Genomic DNA, 24,337 nt, shown 5'->3' with positions numbered 1-24,337 from the left:
CAAAATTTTCTCCTTCTTTGACACACAAAAAAAATATATTATATTAAAGATATAATTTCTAATTAAAGTACAGAATATTAGTTAAAGATCTGATTCAAAAATTATTCACAAAAAACTGAAATTTACAATAAAAATTTCACATCAAAATTTTTCTTTGTACTATAAATTTTAATTTTTAAAAAAATCGAAAGTTTTAAAAGCTATTAAGATGTTATGAAATCGCTTCTCCTTTCAATTAACATTTCTGTTTTAAATCTCTTACACACAGCAAAAAAAATCCAGCTTCCTTAGAAATTTCGCTGAAATAACAACGTTTATGTTTAACATCTTATATCCGGTTGTCTAAAACACAATGGAAAATATTGTTAAATAAATGTTACTTTAAAGTTACTGTTTTTAATTACTTCAGTTATATTAAAAGATATTGCCCTTAAGTCTACTGGTATGTTTATCAAGAAATGTATGCGGTTTTAATATAAAAAATAAAAAAAAAACATACAAACAAAAAATGTAAGTTGCAATACAAAACATTTATGTTTGATTTAAAACACATATTCAGCCCACAAATTAATCAAGAAACTCATCAACATTCTACAGACTTTAAGACTGATAAAACAAAAGCAAAATATGTTGGGAAAACAACAAATTGTTTTAATACTTAATTACTTTAGCTTTAAAAAATACACAGAAAATGTTTTTATATCTAAAAACTTTTTATTTTTGTTGTTGTGTTTAAGAACAACATACGTAACTACATTCGTACGTATGTAGACTGATAATATGTCTTATGTTTTTGTGCATGTGTGTGTGTAAATATTTTTCCAAAATTTGTTTGGTTTAAGTAAGTTGTCAAGGACACTGGTTTTTCCTCAATTCTCTTTTTTAAGTTGCCATCTCATATTCATGTTCTTGTTGCTGCCACATTTGCTACAACCAGCAATAGCATCAACAGCAGTAACTACTACTTTCTTAATATTTGTTTGTTTATACTTTAGCTCTTTCGTTCGTCGTTACCTTTCGTGGGAATAAAACATTTTAATTACTTAACTTTTCTTTTTTTATTTCTTTCGAGTTTTTTTTCAACCTGCTTGCTAGAAGTGTAAATGTATTTGTTTAAGTATGTAAGTGTGTATTTTAAGTTGAGTCTTAACATACATTATTTCATATACAGATCCTTGCAAGTTTATTCTTTACATGTGTATGTGCAAGTGTTGGTATATATTTTACCTTAAACTTTTCTTCTACTCACCCAATCTCCCACACACTCACTTACCAAAATACACGTGCTTAATATAAATCTTTTTTAGTGTTAAAATAAAACAAGAACAACAACTACTACAATACCTTTAAGAAGAGAACAAATAAAAAAAACAAGAAAATATTCCATTTAAGCTTTTAAACACCTTTATGTCGTCTTTTAGTAAAACAATTTTAATATGAATTTTTTTCCAAAAAAAATCTGAGAAAAACACCTTATTTGTATGGGTGTGTAAGTGAGAACATAAGTGGGTGTGTAAGTTTGTAAATACATACATATGTATATAATTTAGTATTATAACAAAGTGTTAGTAAAAGTATATTTTATATATACCAACACACATAAACACCTATACATAGACATTAGTAGAATATATAGGTTGATATATAGTTATTGTTGTTAAGCTTTTGTCAGCAGGTGTAAAATTCTTCTTTTTCCATATTAAAATTATGTCAAATACATTTTTCCAAGTTTATTTACTTTACTTTTACAAAATATTCCTTCCCTTATTTATGTAGTTGTATTTATTATGTATAAACTTGTTCGGAAATTTAGTTTAAATTTTACTTAAATTTCTGTCATTCTTCCCTCTACTACTTGTTACCGGTATAAAGGGGAAAAACTTCTTATGTTGTGTTAAATAAATTTAGTTTTAAATAAAATTTATAGTCAGTAAGTATCAGTAAATAAGAGAGAATTCTGATGTGTTAAGCATAATATATGACAAGTATTACTTGGGTAATTTCATTTAAAACTTATTCATAAAAATCTGATATTGATTTATAAAATATCTTGAAAAAATTATTTTCAAATTCTTATTGCTTAAATAAAGGAAAGGAACTAGAGTTGAACTAGAACTGAACTAGAACTGAACTAGAACTGAACTAGAAGTGAACTAGAACTAAACTAGAGCTGAACTAGAACTGAACTAGAACTGAACTAGAACTGAACTAGAACTGAACTAGAACTGAACTAGAACTGAACTAGAACTGAACTAAAACTGAACTAGAACTGAACTAGAACTGAACTAGAACTGAACTAGAACTAGAACTGAACTGAACTATATCTGAACTAGAACTGAACTAAAACTTCAGACTTTAAATTATTTAAACAATTTCAATAAATTGTTATTTTATAAAAATATTAATCCTCTTATTCAAAAACAAAATTTTGATTTTATAAACTGTTTATAAATTAGATTTTGTATGGAAATTTTGTTTTTTAAACCTTTCATAAAATAAAAATGTTGTATGTGAATAAGGGGATAAACAATTAAATATTAGATAAAAACAACAACTTTTTGTAAAATATTATTACTAACATTATTTTAACATAAACTAAAAATTTTTTATACATTTTTCTATACAATTTAATTTAAATATTTTTTCCATCTCTACAATGTATGAGTGTACATATATAAAAAATAAAAATAGTAACCACAATCAAAGTACTCTAAACAGCAAAATGAGCCAAATATTTTTTCTATCAATATAAAAATATTTTCTATCTAATAAAAATATTTTAATGAAAGTTTAAATATTTCATCAACAATTTTTTTGTATTTTTGCATATTGTTTTTGTTCTTCTGATATCATTATTAACATATTATTTAGCAATATAGTTACTTATTATTACTGTGGTCGAAAAAAGAGCAAAAACAAGCATCAACAATGTTTTATAAATTCATCAAAAAAGAGCTTAAACTAATTGATGTGGTCATAATCAGATTGAAAAATAAACCATAAAACCCAAAAAATACCAACAAAACATCAACGACATTGAGTATGAGTAAATCAAAGCAATACTTACTCATTCCTTGTGTAATATTTTTCGGTATTGTTTGTGTATGTGTGTCTGTCAATATATGTAAGTGTGTATATTGGTATGTGTATTGAAAAATCTTTTAATCAACAGGAATAAGAATTTTAAGTATTTTTTACCATTTAGTAGTTTTAAGTAAGATTTATTCAGTTGAAAGATTTATTGAACCAACAATATCTAATGAAAAATTTAACAAATTTTCTACTTAATTGATTAAAAAAAAACAAACAGTAACATATTGAACACTAGGAATGTTGGTAAATGGTTGAGGAATATTTTGAAAAAATATTTGTAGCATTAAGTTGTTAAACGACATATAGGCAATTTCGTGTTAAGTGACACAACTCAAAAAATATCAAGAACTACCGGATTTAAAGGTCAAAGTTTAACATTTTTCCTATTGGTTTTAACTTGTCAAAATGATTCTGGATAGATTTTTCTTACTGATTCCAAAAAAAAAAATTGATTTTTTAAAGCTATTAGATTTTTTAACGTATCTTTTTTCTCAAAAGAAATCTTTCCCTTTATGAAAAAATGTTCAACTTTGATCCCCTTTAAGTCTGAAAAATTTTGACCGAGTTCAGTTTAATGGGGCCTACGAGAAATAATCGACCGATGTTAACCATTTTTAGAGATCATGTGTCATTTCATTGAATTATCTCCAAAATTGCGAATTGTAATTTGATTAAAAGGATAACATGGACGAACTGACAGACAAACAAACAGACAGACGGACGGACGGAAATCTAAATCGAATTAGAAAATGATTGTAAGTTGATTGGTGTATAGGAGGTGGGTATAGGACCAATATTATTGGGCGTTACGAACATCAGCACAAACCCAATATACCCTCCCCAATAAAGTGGTGTAGGGTATGAAAAAGTAAGAAACTAAAATACCGCAGAACAATAAAATAAGTACTTTTAACATACAAAAATATAAATAAAATAATATATAAATATAAAAAAATATATAACTTATAATTGTGTTGAACAGCTCTGAACTATAACTGAACTAGAAGTAAACTTGAACTGAACAGGAACTAAGAGTGAACATAAACTAAACTAGAACTGAATTATAACTGAACATTAACTGAACTATATGGCCTCCGGTAAGTTAGTGGTTAGTGTTCAAGTCTGGTAGACTGGAGGTGGTTGGTTCGATTCCCACCTGAGGCACTGGTTAAGGAGCGCACAACAGGCCAGATAGGTGTATTTCTTCGGATCCTGCTTTCAAACTAACTAAGTAAACTATAACTGAACTAGAGTTGTCAGTATGTTCTGAAATTGCTCTACGGATTCCACAATTATTAAAGAATGATTTTTCAATGATTTTTTATAAAAAACAAACCATTTTAAGGCAAAGCTTAAATATAAAAATTTTACACCAAAACATCCTTTGGGGTTATACATACATAGAATTAAAATTTTTGCTTTAAAATCATTTAATTTTTTGGTTGTTCTTACCACCAGCACAACTGGTACATTTCCGAGTGTTTCAAACTCTAGTAAAAATTATCAAATAGATAAAAACAAAAAAAATATGTATGTAAAATGAGGAAAATGTATGTCTAAATATGTATGTACATGGGAATTTATACAAGAATCTTGTGAAAATATGTAGAAGGAAGCATATGTACCAGTACCAGTATGGATGAATAATGTTATTTTTGTGTGAAACCTACATTTACAAGCACGACTGATTTTTACTGGAAACAATTTTACCGCCTTTTTTGCCATCCTCCAAAAGTTTTATGTCTGAATGTTTTCTTTGGTATATATGTATGCAGCGGATACCATCATCTAGACTTTACATAGAGTATACTAACTAAATACTTTCAAAATATCGATTTCAATTGTGGCTGATGCTGTTACATATATTTACTATATACATATGTATAAAGGACCTCTATGTAAGTTTTACTAAACGCTGGTAAATGTGTGAGATTTTTTTTTCATATCTTTTTGTGGTAAATATATAATAAAACTTTTTTTGTATGATGAAAGCAAGAAAATAAAACTCTACTCTAAAAAAATAAATTGTTACAAAAAAAAAATACTAAAATGAATATTATTGTAAGTAGGAAGAGGAAAACATTTATCGGAAAACTTTATTTGAAGCATGCTTTTGTGATCATTAAAACAAACGTACCATCATCATCATCATCGTGGAGACTGCATGAAGTCTTTTTCACTATCATATTTTAAACAGACAAAAGTGCTTTAAAAATATAATATATAAAATTACTTATAGGTTCTTCAAATGCTCTTTAAACTTCAACTAACAGAATTTTTAGTAACACTTAAAATTAAATTAATACTTGTGTGAACAAATATAAATTAAAAGATTTCAATATTTTAATGCTTTATTGAGTTGTTTTCTGGGCCCTCTTTTGTAATCATATCTTCAACCAAAATGTTAGTTAAAAAGAACTTTTATTTTTTTTTCAAATAAACATTTTCATTAATTTCTTAAATTTTTATGCATTTGTATGTATGTTTTTTAATTAGCATAAAAAATTATTGATCTTTTAGTACAATAGAAAAAAAAACAAAAAAAAGGAAACCAAATTCTTAGAATATTTTATCTTGTCTTTCATCTCGATATAATGTGACATGAAAAATGACTTTATGCTTCCACCCAGGAGGAAACTTTTAAAGGAAATACATATTTTTGGTCACATACCAAACAACACTAAAACCTCACCTCCCCTTAAACTCCTAAAGCACACAGGTAAATTTAATTTTTTTACTTTTTTCTTTTTCTTGTATACATCTTTACAATACCGACTCAATCAAATATTCATAAGAAAATAAAAAAAGGAAAAACATAACAAAATATTTGTTGGAAAAGAAAATATAAGAATTTTGTTTTGTCTATTGATTTGCTGTCAATCTGAAGAAGACTCTCTTTAAGTATTTACTTGTGTATGTTTATTTTATATTTAATACGAGAAAGTTTTTTCTTTTTTTTTTTTTTTTGCTGATAAACAATTATTTTAAATAAATTGTTATTATTTGAGATTAGAAATTCTTGTTTTATTTAGGTTTGTTGGGGCGGAGATTTTATTACAAATAAAAACACTCTGGGGAGAACAAAATAATAGTAATACGAGTAAATAAATGCAAAACATAAAATGGGCACATTTAAATGTCGGTTAGAATTTAAATTTAAATTGTCTAAAAGAAAAATGTAAATATTAGGGAATGTGTTAATGTTGATTGAATTTGTTTTTGTTACAATATTTTGAATTGAAATTGAGAACTGAACTAAAAATGAACTAAAACTGAACTAGAACTGAACTAGAACTGAACTAGAACTGAACTAGAACTGAACTAGAACTGAACTAGAACTGAACTAGAACTGAACTAGAACTGAACTAGAACTGAACTAGAACTGAACTAGAACTGAACTAGAACTGAAGTAGAACTGAACTAGAACCGAACTAGAACTGAAGTAGAACTGAACTAGAACTGAACTAGAACTGAATTGGAACTGAACTAGAACTGAACTAGAACTGAACTAGAACTGAACTAGAACTGAACTAGAACTGAACTAGAACTGAACTAGAACTGAACTAGAACTGAACTAGAACTGAACTAGAACTGAACTAGAACTGAACTAGAACTGAACTAGAACTGAACTAGAACTGAACTAGAACTGAACTAGAACTGAACTAGAACTGAACTAGAACTGAACTAGAACTGAACTAGAACAGAACTTGAACTGAACCAGAACTGAACTAGAACTGAACTAGAACTGAACTAGAACTGAACTAGAACTGAACTAGAACTGAACTAGAACTGAACTAGAACTGAACTAGAACAGAACTTGAACTGAACTGAACTAGAACTGAACTAGAACTGAACTAGAACTGAACTAGAACTGAACTAGAACTGAACTAGAACTGAACTAGAACTGAACTAGAACTGAACTAGAACTGAACTAGAACTGAACTAGAACTGAACTAGAACTGAACTAGAACTGAACTAGAACTGAACTAGAACTGAACTAGAACTGAACTAGAACTGAACTAGAACTGAACTAGAACAGAACTTGAACTGAACTAGAACTGAACTAGAACTGATCTAGAACTGAACTAGAACTGATCTAGAACTGAACTAGAACTGAACTAGAACTGAACTAGAACTGAACTAGAACTGAACTAGAACTGAACTAGAACTGAACTAGAATTGAACTAGAACTGAACTAGAATTAAACTTGAACTTAAAATATTTAATTTAGAGTAAAATATTATTTTATTTTAGATACTATAATAATTTAAAGTCATTTTCTTTAAAGAATTTGAGCATCTTTCTGATATCATTTACAGTCTTTATATAATATGAAGCATGGATGCGAAAAAGGGCGTAAAGACCACCTTTTCAAAATCGCGTTTTTTCGCATAATTATATTAAACTAACCTTTTTACATCTATTCATAAACAAATAAATTGAAAAATATAAATTTTTCGCTAAAATAGATAGTTTTAAAAGCACGATTTTTAAATACTATTTATTTTTTTGGGTAAAAAATATTAGCAATTTTATGTATTTTTCTGTAAAAAATCGTATAAATTTTAATTCTAATTGCACCAAATTTGCAGAATGGTTGGAAAACATTTCAAATTTATTAATTTTTTAATTATATTGCAAAAAAGATTATTATTGATTGAATTATTTAAGTATGAAAGTGTGGACAAGAAGAAGGGCGTATATCCATAACTATAGTTATATTTTAAAAAATTATTATATCTTGTTATTTTCGGATTATTTTAGTTAAAGAGGTCCTATCCAATTTGATAATGAACTAAGATAATAATGTGGTTCGCTGATTTTGACAATAACGCAATAAGGTGCGATTTAAAGATTTTTCTAAGTATGTATGTATAAAAATACTAAAAAATATATTTTTTTTGGTTTGTGTTTTAATTACTTATAAGGATAATTATGTCCTTGAAACTTTAGAAAATAATGCTCTAGACTGTTATGTTGAGGCTGTCCAAGTTTTATATAATAAAATAATTAAGAAGTATATAAAAATAACATTTATTTATATATACTTTCAACTAAAATATATGGATATATGCCCTTATTTCATTTTAGCAAAATTTCAAGTATTAATTTTGGCAAGTTGTGAATCGAATTTTTTACTGAGTTTTAGCACAGGGATAGATGTGAGTTATATTTATGCATATATGTGAAAAAAGTAGGAAAAAATGCCGATTTTAAAGTTTTATGATGTTTTTATCGTCTCCTGTAAAATTTCCCAAATGGTTTATACGCCCTTATTCGGCTCCATGCTTCATATTTTTCTTTAATATACATATTTTTATTTTTGCTATTCCAAATAACGTTTCCACAAATTCTTATTTTATTTTTGTTTTCCAACAATAAATTTATTGGAAAAAAGTACATATTTTAAATTGTCTGACTTTTAATTTCCACTTAAAAGCATATGTCGGACTAAAAATAATTTCATATGTTGCTATATTTATGCAATAATACATATTAATAAGCCTCTTAGGTTAAAATGCCCCCTAACAAAATCATTCATCTATATTTAGAGGCCTTATACAAATTATAAACGCAAATCATTTTATCCGAAAACACAAAACAACAAAAAACTTTAGCCTAAGAGAATAAAATAATAAATTTATTATTAATAAATTTGTTGTTGTTCAAAGTTTTATTCTTCTCAAAAAAAGACGAAAATCCCTTTGAACGCTCAATTAATTTATAAAACCCTTCAGTCATTTATTGTTTCTTAAGAATGGCATAGCATCATCTAGATATAAATATTTTCATAGTTTCTTTCGTTTTCTTGTTTTTATGCTCTAATGAGCCACACTTTTTATACCAAAAATAAAACTGAACTTATTTACTATGTGCTCTCCCTTAGTCTTTCTCACTCTTTACTCTACCGTCTATTGTTTAAGGTTAATTACTGGATAAACAATAAAAATTGTAGCAGTGAAAGCAAAAGAAAAAAAAAAAAAAACGTGAAACAGTAAAGCAGTGGAATAAACATAGAGCAGAGAAAAGTGTGGTATGGAGCTGCGTTTAGTGTTGCAAAGAGTATAAAAATGTAAATAAGTCTGATAATAAATGCAAATATTGTCTTAATAAATTCCTTATTTTTATTCCATCTTTTGCTTCTTGTCGCGTCAGTTTTGATCCTTATCATTTTTTTCTGTATTTTAGTTTTTGTTTTTAAATTCTAGGAGGAAAAGATATCCTTAAGAGCCTGATGGCCCTTCAGCGTAGGTTTCTTATGTAAGTAGTAATCCCAGTGAACAGTTTAGAGAGTTTTATGCATAATTTATTTAAACGAAATATTTAAACAAATTAAGATTTTATTTACATTATTTATAAATAAAAGATTAATCGTTAGATTTTAAAAATATTTGTTTTCAAATGAAATTAACTCACGATCATGATGAAATTTAACATTTTTAATAACTTCATGAAACTTTAAAATATTTAAAAAGTATGCATTTTTCTTAATACTATATTTTTAAATACAATTTTATAATATTAAAAAAAGGATATATGAACAAATTTTTCAATTTTGTTTATATTTTAATGAAATTTGGTACCAACAATCTACTAAGCATTTGACAACTTGTGGTCATTTACTTAAATTTATACAATTTAAAAAGGATATATGAAAAGCTTTTTAAACTTTCAGTCTATAATAATAAAAATTCTTGCTTTCTATATTGATTTTATTAGACAAATTGTGTAGATGTAATTTTTATTTTTTAATCATTTAAAATATTTTTAAACTTGAGAAATCTTCTTACATTTCTAATGGTATTTATTGGGTTATCATACACACACAAATTTGTTGACTGACAGCTCTTGTATAAAACACTTCATTTACGTTGGTCATGTCCTGGTGGTGTATTTATCTATTGTTTTTTTTTCAGCTAAATATTTCCCTTAAATACTTGTTTATTTTTGTGCTCAAGCAATGAAAATATTTGGCGTAAAGAAAACCATAAAAAATATAACTGAAGAGAAATAAATTGGTTATTAAAACGAAAAAAAACAAAAGAAAACGAAAAACAGTTTAAGACCACATTCTTCAACAAACATTACTCTAAATGAAAATGGCCTTCAAATAGAAAATAAACTCAAAACGTTGAAGAAAAAAAAATAGAAACAAAATTGAAAATTAAATAAGAATAAGTGAATGAAAAAGTGTTTTAAGGCAACGGAGGGGAATTTCGGAATGTATTTTTTGCAAACAAACAAAAAAATTATATATATTGACTAACACAACTCAATGAATAAATGAAGTATTTCATTTGGCTTATATATACTTATATTTCATTTTTTTTTTTTGCTTTATTTTATTAGTTAAACGTTATATATGTATACATATATTTAATGGTTTTTATTTCTAAATAGAAAATGAATTTATTTTTCAATTTGTTTTTCAAACTGTTTATGTTTGTTTGGTGTTGATTAATATACTCTACAATAAGTTTTTTAGTTAGTATATGTCTTAATAAAAAATTTTATTAACATTTTAAAAATTGATAATTAGTTGAGAATCAAATATTGGACTTTTGAGAAACTTCTACACGATCACATTCTTTACAAAAATAAGAAATCAACAAATACAGATGAAGAGATTTATTTCCAGAACTCTCTTGCTTTTATAGCTTTGTACTTAAAACCCTAATTAAATTGTTGCTATGATTCCTACATGTCGATCTTGAGTCTTCGTTTTCGTAGCTACAAGCTTTCTATTTGAAGCTAACTAAAAATAATCTCTCTATTCATTGCATAAATTTTTGTCCCCTTAGGAGAAGTTTTCGAAACTTTACGATTGGTTGGATAATATAAATTAAACAATCTTTCTTTTCAACGTAAGCAAATACATCTATATATTAAGTAGAAAACAAATAAAGATACTTAGAGAGTATATTGGGTACTCAATGCCGAAACCTGTTTTATACTCAAAACATTTAAATCATTTACAGCAGAAAGAGAATCAAAACAATAAGTTCTTTTATGTTGTGTTCATATGTGAACTCTTTGCCTACCTCCGTTTTGTATGTCAATAAATTCTTGTCATTATGAGCATAAGAATTGTATTTAATTACTTTTCAATTGCCATCAGTAATTACCCAGCAAAAACTTTTAATACAATGTAAGAGCTTAAAAAGCTAACTGATTCAAATAATTAGAAGTAGTCATTGTAAATTGAATGAAAAAACATATACAGCTTCTATATCTTCACAGGCTGTAGGAACTAATAAGTATTTACATATCGATAATTTTTGTATATCGATAATTTTTGATGAAAAATGGAAAAAAGTTTTTTTTTTCTTTGAAGGATATCGCATGATATTATAATTTTTACAAATTCTAAAAAGTAACCTTTGGAAATAGCCATTAAGCTCAAATAACGCTCTAAATAGAGAAAATTTTTAAAAAATACTTGTGACACCGATGTACCGTACATCTTAAAGAGTTAATTGCTTTATACATGCAGGTACCCTTTGGTATAACCGATTTAATGTGGGGTATTCAAAATTCGTCTTAACCGAATTCAAAAAGCTTTTTTAAATTATTTTCTCTTTATTTTAGTTGATGAAAATATTTTTCTTTTAAAAAATACTAGAGATTTTAATGTTATTCTTTTCACACTTATTAAACATCAAAGTTGGTGTGGAAAAAAAACGAGAGAAAAATGCCAAGTATTTTTAACATTTTTTCCATGAAAGAATGATGTTTGTACGTAGGTAGCTGTAGTATATTTGTGGTATGTATACTGTCTAAGGAATAATATTGTTTGGCTTGATTTGCTTTTTTCCAAACAACAAAATCTAGAGGTATTGGAACCAAAAGGGGAAGTTAAGAATTCTTAGGTATAAAATGTTATGGTTCTACAAATATTTGCATAATTCGCACGTTGTTCTTTATAAGAATATATTTGTTTAAACCCAACAACAACAACAATAATTCTATATTTTTCTATTTGACTTTTTTTCAGCAGCTAGTACTATATTATTCATTTTAAAATTATTTCATATATTGTTCACATTTCATTTTTTATATTTGTTGGTTAAAGTATTAGTATTTGTAGATGTATACATATTTTTATTTTACTTTAACCTTTCTTGTTGCTGTTCCTTTATTTTTTCCAGAATTTATGAAGTATTTTGTTGCAATTAGTTTAAAGGTTGAGTTAGATGGTTGCCTCTGCTAGAATGGTTTATTTTAGCTACATTTATTTTGCTTGGCATGTGTTTATTTCTCTGGTGTATTTTAGTTTTGTGTTGTTACCATAATAACGTTTTATTTTAATTTTTCTGCTCTTTTTTTGCTAAAAAAATTATATAAAAATTTTGCTGGTTTTTTTCCTTTTCTCTTTTTTCCCGCTGCTTCTAGTCGTCTAGTTTATAAATATTAAATATTATATTAAATATTTCTACTTGGTTTTTATGCAAATAACAATTATGGTAGTCACAGTTTTCTTTTTCAAAAAATACCCTGTCATAAAGTTGTTTATTAAAAAAGAAACGAGAAAATAAATAAAAACGTAAAAGTTTCATTTCAAATGATGTCTGTTTTTAATAGTTTGAGTTCAAATGACTTGCTATTTTCAGTGAAATATTTTATTAGTGTCGTGTGAATCCTAGTAATATTTTTTTGCGTAAATACTCTTATTTAAATAGTTCCTCTGAGCAATAGCAACTGCTGACAATTTTTGTATAATTTTATGAAATTTAGGTTAAATTTGTTTAGTCGTTTATTGGGTCAACTATGTCTTTAAGTAGAATAAAATAAAAATACATTTAATTTAACATCTTTTTGCACTTATTGTGGCTTTAATTGAAGTCGTAGTTGTTATGAAAATGAATTATAATCTTTAAAAATTTTTCATTTAAAAAATCGTAATATTTGTAATTTTCGTAAAGAAGTTTACTTATAATAAGCAAAATATTTAAATATCAATAAAGTTTAAAATTTTTTTGAAATTCAAACATTTTTTTTTAACTTTTCAAAAAAAAAAAAATAAATAAATAAATAAATAATAATAATAATTAATAACATTAATCTTTCTATTACCTAAAAAAAGGATATATGGAAAAGTTATTAATTTTTCATCTAATTTTCTAGAAATATTGCAACTAGGATCTGCTAAAGTTTTTGCAACTTGTAGTAGGAGACTTTTTTTAACATTACCAACTGTAGAATTTACAAAAATCCCAGATATTTTCAATAATAACAAAATATTGAATATTGTATGACATAATTTCTCCTTTCAATGAAAGACTTTTTATATTATATGAAATACAAAAATTACTAATTCTCCAAACAGTATCCTTTCATTATTTATTTCTGATCATTAAATACCGAAAGTCTCACAAAAAAGACTTCGGATACCAGCCGATTACTTAGAGAAGCTAAAGCTGAAAGTGTTTCACTTTTTCAAAGTGCAGAAATGGTTTATTGTAATTCAGAAGATAAAGATCGTCCATGCCAGAAAATTGTTATTAATGTCTGATGAAATTATTGAAAGCAGAAATTTTAAAACTTTTCATTAAACTGCAGAAAAATAGAATATGAAGCAATAGACCTTGAAATACGATTTTGAAAAAGGAAAATGTTCAAGCAGCTAAGTTTAAATTAAAGTAATGTTTTGCTGAAATCGAATCAGACTATCAAAGGCAACTTTCAGCAATATATTTCGTTCTTTTTCTCTTCTTCTCTGAATTACGATTAACTGGTTTTGATTCGGTATTGAAGTTAAATGAGAAGTAGAAGATATGTATCCCTATGTAACTAAAATGATAGAAAAGAACGTAACTAACAACTTAAAATGTTTAAAATATTTATAATATTTTTCCTTAATTTTTTGTCAATAATTTTATTGTTATGTCAGAAAAGGATACATGAACAGTTACCCGTAATTTGAAAATTATTTTGATGAAATTTTGTATAAGCAATAAAGGGTTTATTTAACGACATGTAGTTTAAAAAAATGTTTCAAAACTTAATTTTTGTAATTTGTTTTTTAAATTCTTGGAGTACATGACCCATTTAGATGGATCATTTATAATTTAATCCCATAGTTTAATCAGGGGAGTAGTTTTGGGATTACTTCAATTTAATGCACGGATTGATTACGTAGTCCTCACCTAAAGCATCACAATGTTAAACTAAGTATGTATTTTCCATATATTTGGATTACTTTTGTATAAGTTCTAGTCCATTGAGGAGTACTCTTTGCATGAGTGTGCGGAGAAGTCTCAATTTTTGCAGCGATAGTATAAATATTTTGAACAAAACTGAATGCAAATGTTTTATAATTTTTATATTAAAATATAGTTTTCATTACATTATTTAACATTTAAGAAGATCTAAAAAGGATATATGGGCAAGTTTTATAATTTTCAATATATTTTTATGAAATTTTGCACAAATAATCTTCATTACATTTCACAACATGTATTTTAGAAATTTTAAAAATCATCATTTTGAAAATTATGATATTTTCAACATTAAAAACATTTTAATGGAAATTTTAAGTTTTTGTAAAATGTTTATATTTTTTTATTTTTGTATAATTTTGAAATTTTCCTACTAAATTTTTATAAATATATTTTTTTTGTAAAATTTTCTATTTAATTGTTATTTGCAAGTTTATTGCGAATTTCTTTAATATGTAAAAAAAGGATATAAGAGCAAGTTCTTTTATACTTAACATACATTATATGAAATTTTAAACATTGAATCCTTGTTGCATTTAATAACTTTTATATTATAAATTTTCAAATTTTCTTAAAAATTTTCTTTCTAAATGTTTTTATTTCTTAACAAAATATCAAGTTTCTTGTTTTAAAGTAAAATTTTCTTTGTTTTCTTAGAAGTTATAAAATACACAACATATTTTCTGTAAAATGTTTATATGCAATCAAGCACAGTGGGCTAAAATATAATTAAAACTGAAACAGAAGAAGTTTCCTAATTATTAAGCTGAAAAGTAATTCGTCTGCTGGAGCTGCACTGAGCACAAAATACACTAAAAGAAAAGTAGAAATCCGCGCTGTAGGCAAAATTTTTAAATTTTATTTCTTGTGATATTTTATATTTTGTCTTATTTTATAATATTTTTATAATTATAAATTTATTCATTTTTAAAGATATTTCTTTTCTACTAATTAATATGCTTTTAAAAATAATTCCTGTGAAATTTTTGTAATACAATACGATTTTTTCCATTACGTTTTTAATTACAAAACTTTTTTATGAGTTATTTTTTTGTTTTGCTTTATTTTTGTTACAAAACATAATTAAGAAAATCTATACTTAATATTTATGCCTTAAATTTCCAAAAAAAAAAAAAAAATAGCTTGATTTTGCTACTGATACCAAACAGCAGCAGTTTTAACAAAAATTTAATGTTAAAAAGATTTTCTCGTAATAACGACTGTAATGAGTTGATAAAAAGAATGTTGAAGGAAAAAAGTTTCTTTTTAAAGATTTTTTTCTTAAGCAATTTTCCACATTTGCCAATATGCTTTGTGTTAACGTTAAGTTGCTTTAAATTGAATTATAAACTAGAGGCTTTTGTAGGTAAAAGGAAAAATTACAGGAAACTTTTTAAGAAATTACAACAAGTATTTCAATAAAATAACAAAAGTTTAATGAATGTAATAAAATTACCTGATTTGTAAAAAGAAGGAAAATAAAAGAGCACGTGAATGAAATAGAATTAAAAACTTTAATAGAAATTCTAAAAAAATTCTAGAAATTTTATCTTTAGTATTTGTTAAATGTTTTTGTTTAAATAACAATTTATTTAACTTACCACTTGACTGAATAATTCTATGTCTAGCTAATAATATTTTTAAAAATTTAATCATTTTCATGAAAATTTCTAAATTAACTAAAAAATTATAGGACATATTTTTGAAAATTTTTTTCCATACAAACCTAGTCAAATACAAACCTAGTCAAATATTGAAAACTAGATGATATATCATAAAAGAATATATAAACAACTTTTTAATTACAACAACCAATTTTGTGAAATCTCGTCTAATCAAACCTGGTGGAATTCTATGAGTTGTGGTGACACCAACCAACTATTTTATAACATTCTAAAATAGTTAAAAAAATTTATTTCAATTAAAATATTAAATATTTTCTTTGTTATCTTGAATATCTTATAACCTACTAAAAAAGTATATATGACCATCATGATATGATGGTCATATATATGATATATTAGAAACATATGTGTTTATATAATATTGGTAAAATTCAAGGACTTGAGGTGCGACTAAATTCAAAAGTATTTGTAAACAATTGCTTAACTAACTTAGGCATACAAGTGAAATTTTGCAAAAATTAATTTTCAGTTTAAATTTTCTCTGAATTGAAAATACAATACTTTTTAACAAAATTATATTTGTTTTTCCGAAAATTTTTCAATATTCCAAAAAAAGGATATATGAACAACTTTTTTTTTACTCAATAATTTTTTTTTAAATTTTGCCTTTGCAAACATAATTGTGTTTAACAAACAATTTATTTAACTTACCACATGACTGCATAATTCTTTGTATGACTACTTTGATTGAGAGCTGATTTGTTTTTCAATTGAAAATATTTAATGTTTAAACTGTTGAGTACTTTTCTTGTATGATTTTCCTACAGCAAAGTATTTCTAGGCAAGAAAAACTTAATGTCAAAAACACTCTTCTCCATCAATAAGCTAAGATCTAAGATCACTAGAAAAATTATTTTTTTTTTGTTCACTTTTATTTTAAGATTTTTTTTATAAATTTCTTTAAGGTTCTTTTTTAGTATCACTTGCTGCTTGTGTGTAATTTTCTCTATTGCATAAATGCTATGTTAACATACTGGTATAAATAATCACACTACTGCACTTATGTTAAAGTAAAACTACATAACTTTTAGATGTAGTACATATGCTGCACTTATGTTGGGGAAACATTAAAATATTATTTTCATAAAAAACAACTTTATTTTCATAAAAACCAGGTTAACATTTGCACATTTTTTTTGCAACATATATTTAAAGTACACTCATCTAAACTTGCATACACACAAACAAACAAACGTCTATGTTTGTGTATATGTGTGAAACCAAGTGCACATTTTTTCCAAGCATACAAATCAACACACAAACATAAATATTCACTAAATAAACTTATAGTGGAACATTTTTATTTTCCACATTTTGCAAAAAAAAAAAAAAAAATGCACAAACAAATTTTTTAAAATTTATTTTATTCACAAAATTCTGTATGTAATTTACTTGCGGGTGGTTGGGGGAAGAGAAAGTGCAGGTGAGTGAATGTAGTAGTATGTGGTTTTAAGGGTTTGTATGGATTTACGTTTGTACACTTTTGGCATTTTTATAAATTGTACTAACAAATTATATTGTGGGTTACTGTTAGCGTTGTTGCTTCTTCCATTGTTATACTCTGATTGTGGAGGTTGTGGTAGTACCAGTGAAAACCATGATTCTTACATACACGAACATTCATTCATTTATTCATTGCACGTTACACTCATACACATTTTGTGAATTGGTACAAATCACTGCTAAAGCTTCTTTTCATTTCATTTGCCACATTTTTACAATTTATTTCATTCTGCTGATTAAACAGCTTAAATTCTATTCATGTAATTTACTTTTCTAGCAATTTATTTTAAAATTTTTATTAATTTTCTTTTTTCTTATTAAATATGTGAATAATTTTAATTTATTTCGTTTATTTTTTTCTTAAAAATTTTGTTCTTCTAAATGGATTTTTTTAAATTTTCTAATAATTGTTTAGAAATTCCAGGAAAAAATAGAACTGGCTTTCAAAAAAAAAATTCTTTTGCAAATGTTTTAATATTGCCGCTTCGTTATTTCGTTTACAACTAACATGACCACGTTTCCGAGTTAACTGATTTGGAACGGTAAAAGTTCGTTTGGTACAAAACATCATCGTCATCCAAAGGAATTTTTGTTTGTCGTCATTAAATTCAACTCATAAACACCAAATTGCGAAAATAATACTGTTTTCTTTTACCAGTATTTTTACTCCAAGAGAGTAAAAACTACCAAAATGCTCAAATTTTTATTATTCACCTCAAAGCAGGAGAGTTACGAATACGTACTTACATTGACATAAATGTGGCACTAATATAAGAGTAAATTTATAACATGAACCTTTAAAATGTATATGACTAGTAACACAAATTTCGTAAGAGAGTGAGAGAGCATTTATTTTACTACAATATCGTATGTATTTCATGTGTGATTATTTGTTGTACGGTTGTGATTTCCTATTTTTATTATTGTTCATGCAACTTATACCGGCATTTTGTGTCGTTTCCTTTGGTATTTTAATAACAGCGAGTATGAATCCTGTGACGAAATGTTGTATTGTTTGACTTTAATATTTTTATTTAATAAACAGAATTCTGCATTGTTAGACCTATAATATTTTAAGTACAGCTAAATTAATTACTGATATACTTAGATTTTTAAGCGGTAAAGAAACTTTTCTCCTTCGCAGAAATTTTAGATTTCACTTGAAATCTAAATTTCACATAATAGTAAAAAATTGTCATTAGATTTTACTTGAAATCAAAACTTCATATAATTATGAAAAATGGTAATTGCGCTATACAATGATTTGGTAGAATATTGAAATTAAAATTTCAATAATAATTCTAAAATTCACAAAAATATATATATTTTTTTTTCGAAAATCATATATTTATATATATAACATTTCAACATATATCCCAATATATATTAAATAATGGGCAGCTGATTTTATTATATGTTTTCAAATCTTTTGGAAGGTTGAATTATCTTTGCATAAGAATAAGTTAAAGTTAATTGTTCTGGCTTTTCAGTGTTCACCAAGGCAACTCCACAATTGTCTCTATTTCAGTTTTGTTGCTATTACGATAAGAGGCGTGAGCTGCATTTATACTTCTCTATTAAACTTCTAGTTTCTGCCACTTCTACGGTAGTGCTTTGCTCCCGAAGTAGAACCTGTACTCTAGCATCAGTTTTTGTTTATTTTCCATTAATGTTTTCATAACCGCAGCAGCTCATTATTAGTTATCATCGGAAAGTCGCATCATCTTTGCATTAGAAAGAGTTAAAAAATGCCGAATATACTTTTTTGAATATTCCGAGACATTCCCAATATTTTCTTTAACTTTCTTCTCCCTTCCACAGATAGATATTTTTGTGAAATTCGATGGCTTTTCAATGTTGTCCCCAGACTACTCCACCGTCTTGTCTACTTCATCCTTTCTGCTATTAGGTATGATATGGTTTTATACTTCTCTATTAAATTTTTGTACAATTGATTTGTTTTCCAATACTGCAACGGCTTTGCTTTGCTCCCGCACTAGAACTTGTACATTTACTTCAATTTATGTTTTGACAAGCAAATGCTACATCTAGAGCTTTGCTTCCGAACTGAAACCATAATATTAACTTTACTTTTTGTTTGTTTTTCATGAATGTTTTATTTAAATTTTTCAAACGGGTCAAATGCAGAGTGGGCAGCTCAATATTAGTGAAACGCATCTGTACTTGTTAAATTTAATAAATTGTTTTACTACAAATTCGAGATTTCACTTAAATTTTATTGCGATGAAAATTCACTTTAAGATCAATATTTCCTAAGTTGAATAATTAATAAATTTAAAATTTTAAAAGAAGTGTATAACTTCACTTTAAACAAAAATTTCACAAAATTTAGAATTTTTATAAAAAATTTAAAATTTCAATAGATTTAATAATTTTAATAAAAATTTATAAATTCACTGGAAATTCTAAATTTAAACATTCACAAAAAGTTCGAAATTTTACCAGAATTTCATCATTTCACTAGAAATTCAATATTTGACATGAAATTTAAAATAATCGTAATTTTACTAGATGTTACAAATTTCTCAAAATTTTTAAAATTTTAATAGAAATTTTAAATTTAATAAATATTTCAAAATTTTTTTAGAATTTCACTGAAAATTTTAAATTTAACTAGAAATTAATTTGAATTTAAAATTTCACTAGGAATTCAAAAATCAAAAATACAATAGAAATTTAAAATCTCACCAGACATACTGAAATTTGAAATGTAACCGGAAGTTAAAAATTTTACCGGAAATTGTAAATTTTAGTAGAAATTCAAAATTTGACAAGAAATTTAGAAGTTCAGCAGAAGTTCCGAATATATTTTCTCTTGAAAATGTTATCTGTGAATTTCTCTAAATTTTTTCAAGGAAATTTTCAAGGAAATGTTTACTAAAAAAACAAAAACATGAAAATAAATTTATTTCAACTACCCTGTCAAACTTATTCTTGCAAATTCTTACAACGTTTACCAAGAAAATCATTAAAATTGTACCACTTCTTTAGTAAACAATTTAATCAAAAGCTAAGATATTCCAATTCCATGAAAAAACTAATGACATTTTCAAAACTTTTAAAAAGTTAATAATATTGCAGAGTCGTTCAGTGGACTTACTTTAATGAAAGATACAAATATTTGTATAAGAGTTTCACAAACAAAACGTTCTACTTCTACTCTCTTTGCCTTAATGCTTAGTAAAATTTTAAGGGTTATTTACAACTCAAAGTGGTGAATTTACTCATTCTCATTGGTGAAATCGGTTGGTTTTTGCAACGATTTCTAGCATTTGGCGATTTCTTAAGTTCAAACATTCGTGTTTTTATATATTTTTGGCAGTAGGTTTAGTTTATACTAGAAAAATTTTGTTTTTTTCAGTTATTCCATTCAGATGTGTATTTCATTGTAGCACGAGTAGTGAGTGAGTATGTAAGTCTTTGCTGGTGAGTAAGTGACTGAATGCATGTCTCACGTGTCATGTTTGTGACTTGTTTTAGTCATAACTTGATAGATTTACTGTCATTGTAGATTTTTTTGTGTTGTTTACTAATGTGTAAGTCACCTTCTAATAAATGCTATAAAATCATAAACCAACATACGTTTTCACACCCATTACCAAACACCCACCCACCTATACACATAGACTGGGGACAGCCTTTAAAAAGATTTTCGGCAAAAAGAGAATTGAGGGTTTATAACAGCAAAATTAAGTTGGTCAAAATAAATTGATTTTCATAACATGGTCGGTCTGTCGACACAAAAGGATGTGTTAAAGCATATTTTAAGGAGTGTTGATGTTTTTGCTGTGGTACAAATTAAAATAAACTTAAATACGTCATAAAATAGCTACATTAGAGTAGAATAATTAACAGAAATTTAATTCAAAACTAGTCTTATGGAGTTAATACTTAAATAATTAAATGAAAATCTTTTTAACAACATTATGAATTATATAAAGTCATTGACCTCATACTTTTTCTAAAGCCAATGTTCATTCTTGTCTAAACATATTAATATTTCATTCTTTATTTTCAAATGATTCATTTTCGAAATCAGTGGGAAATATTATTTCCATTAATGGTCACCAAATGAATGATACCCCAAAAATATTTACCACAGCATGAACACTCATACTTCAATAACTGAACAGTTTACAGAAAAAGAAATGATAACTTTGTCTATACTTTTTCTCTATTCTCTTTTTAGCAACAATGCAAAGCTATTAATCATCAAACTTGCAATCAAATTTCTAAAAGTATTATTTTGTTTCTATACAACTGTATATGGAACAGTAAAAGAAAAAGGAATAGAGCAACAGTATAGAAAATGATTCATAAGGAAATCTAAAAGAAAATACATGATATGTAGAATTTGGTTCTAGACGAAACTGGCACATACTTCATCATTGTAATATCTAAAGAGAATAGCTAATTTTTGATTTAAAGTTGGATTTTATGTTGAAAAAAGAATTTTTTGAACTTTTAATTAAAAATATATATATTTTTTAATGAAAATCCGATTTATTTAGTAAAATTCAGATTTTCGAAAATTTGGAAAAATTTCCCTAAAAACTTAACTTTTTATTGAAAATTAGATTTCGTTGAAAATTCATTATCCCTGCAAGAAAATTCCAAAACAAGTAAAAATAATCTTATAACCATACTAAACAACCAGTTAAAAGAAACAAATGTTAAACCAAAGAAATGATCAACAACTCGTAATAAAAATATTGCATGCACCCTGCAGTTAAATGTTAAATATGTCAGGATAACTGTCACACAATGAAAACAATCCAGCCTCAACATTATTTCAAACGAAATGAACTAAAGGGATAAACGGACGGACGGAGCGACAGATAATGGGGTAAAACTAACAAAAAAAAAAAAAATAGAAAATACCACAAAACGTATTTTGGTATTTGTTCAAATAATGATGAATGTCTTTGCTTATTGTTATAGTCGTTTTTGTTTTAGTTGCCTTTGTTGTTATTCATACATGAACAGTAATAAAAGAAAATATAAAAATAAAACCATTGCTGCAATCAAAGTATGTGTAGATAAAAAACGGTTTTAAAAGAATTCAAGTTAAGAATAAAAAACACAAAAATATCTTTATGCACTACATACTTGGAAAGAAATGAAAAGTTGTTTTTTTTGTGAGATTCTTGCAATTAAACATATTTCAGTAAAAGTTTTTATAGAAACAATGTATATTTACGTATTCATATATGTATTTCTAATATAATTATCATAAAAGTTATTTGGTTTTATTTTTAAAGTTTTAGAAAAAATTATATTTTTATTATAATAGTATTTAATAAATGACTACAAGTTTCTTAATATCATGAGGAATCTATGTATGAAATTTCGTTAAAATTGGTTGAGTATTAAAAAAGTTGTTGGAATTTTTTTTACATTTAAAAAAAATATATTAAAAAATATAAACATTGTAACTAGAAATTTAAAAAATAAACATATACATATGTGTACAAGTTCTTTATTGTTAACAGGAATCTAAATGCGAAATTTTATAAAAATATGCTGAGAAATCGAAAAATATATTTCAGATAATCTTATTCTCAAACAAAGCTTAATGTTAGAGTTGTTAATGAAATGAAAACAAGTAAGAAATTATATTCGGGCTCGAAAGACCATATAATACCCTACACCAGTTATAAAAATAAAATGCGATTTAGTTTTCATAAAAAGCATTAATGTTGAATTGTACCTTAAATCAGATAAACTTAAGTCATTTATTGTTGATTAATATTTAGGACATTTAGGTCATATTTGTATTGATGCTAGAAAGTCAAATAAATCTTATAAAATTCACTAGGGTCATCCAGGCTAGTATAGAGCTTGGTTTGCAGCTTTTTTTTCGAGTATATTAAACATAATTATGTACTTAAAAGCCCTTTACGGGAGGTTTAGTTGTATAAGGGCTACGTAAAATACAATAGAAGATCATGTACCAAGTTTCATATTCAAATTTGCGACCTATATTTTGTTTACAAGATTTACAAGCTTTATTCGGAGGATTCATTTGTATGGAGGTATAAAAGATAACGCGCCAAATTTCATTGAATTATCTTTAAAATTGCGACCTGTAGTTTGATTACAATGTTTACATGGACGGACGATAGGCATAGCTAAATCGACTTAGAAAATGGTGGAATCAATAGGAATACTTTAATTCATTCACGTAAATTGAGCACCGGTGTCCCAAGATTTTTTTTAAATTTTTCTCTATTTAGAGCGTTATTTTTAGTTCACAGCTATAGTAAATGGTTACTTTTAAAGAAAAATACTTTATTTTTTGGAATTTGATATCACTAAATGCCAAAAAGGATAATATCCTGCGATATCCTCCGAAAACACTTTTTCCATTTTTCATGAAAAATGATCGATATACATCAAAAAAGTATGTGGTGAAATTAAATCCATTAAAAAACCAGCGGTTTGTGCTTGAAAGGGTTAAGGTGCATTATATTGTACGCTTAAATTTGACTTTAGAATTATATGTTTCAAGTTGAATTTGGATATTTGATTGAGATTCAATTTGAAATACATACATATATAACGACATATAAATTTTCAAGTTATATATGTTCTTTTAATGTCGCAAAACGCATAAAATCAATAAAATCTCATAACATTAACTGATTGATTTTGAGCAAAACAAGCAAAAGCTTGTACTACAAAACACTTTAAAAATAAACATAAAAATAATATTACTACAAGATTTAATTACTTTTGTTATGGCAACAAAACAAACTCCCCAACTTCCTAGCCCATTTTAAAACTTCCCTCTTCTATCTAATATAAAAACATTTT

At 25.8% G+C, this 24,337-nt stretch overlaps 1 protein-coding gene across 1 annotated transcript in view; it reads right to left on the bottom strand.

The window, feature by feature from the left end:
- The window catches only part of LOC111676662 (putative GPI-anchored protein pfl2), a 75,913-nt gene extending 57,894 nt beyond the window's left edge, over positions 1 to 18,019 (bottom strand). The window contains exon 1 of the mRNA XM_046946894.1: positions 16,649 to 18,019. The gene's annotated coding sequence lies outside the window, so the exon portion shown is untranslated. The remainder of the gene's footprint in view (positions 1 to 16,648) is intronic.
- Between the last annotated feature and the right edge of the window lie 6,318 nt (positions 18,020 to 24,337).

The sequence above is a fragment of the Lucilia cuprina genome, chromosome 2, assembly GCF_022045245.1.
Source record: "Lucilia cuprina isolate Lc7/37 chromosome 2, ASM2204524v1, whole genome shotgun sequence".
NCBI lineage: Eukaryota > Metazoa > Arthropoda > Insecta > Diptera > Calliphoridae > Lucilia > Lucilia cuprina.
Note: the sequence above shows the minus strand (reverse complement) of the source record. Positions and strands in the feature narration are given on the sequence as shown.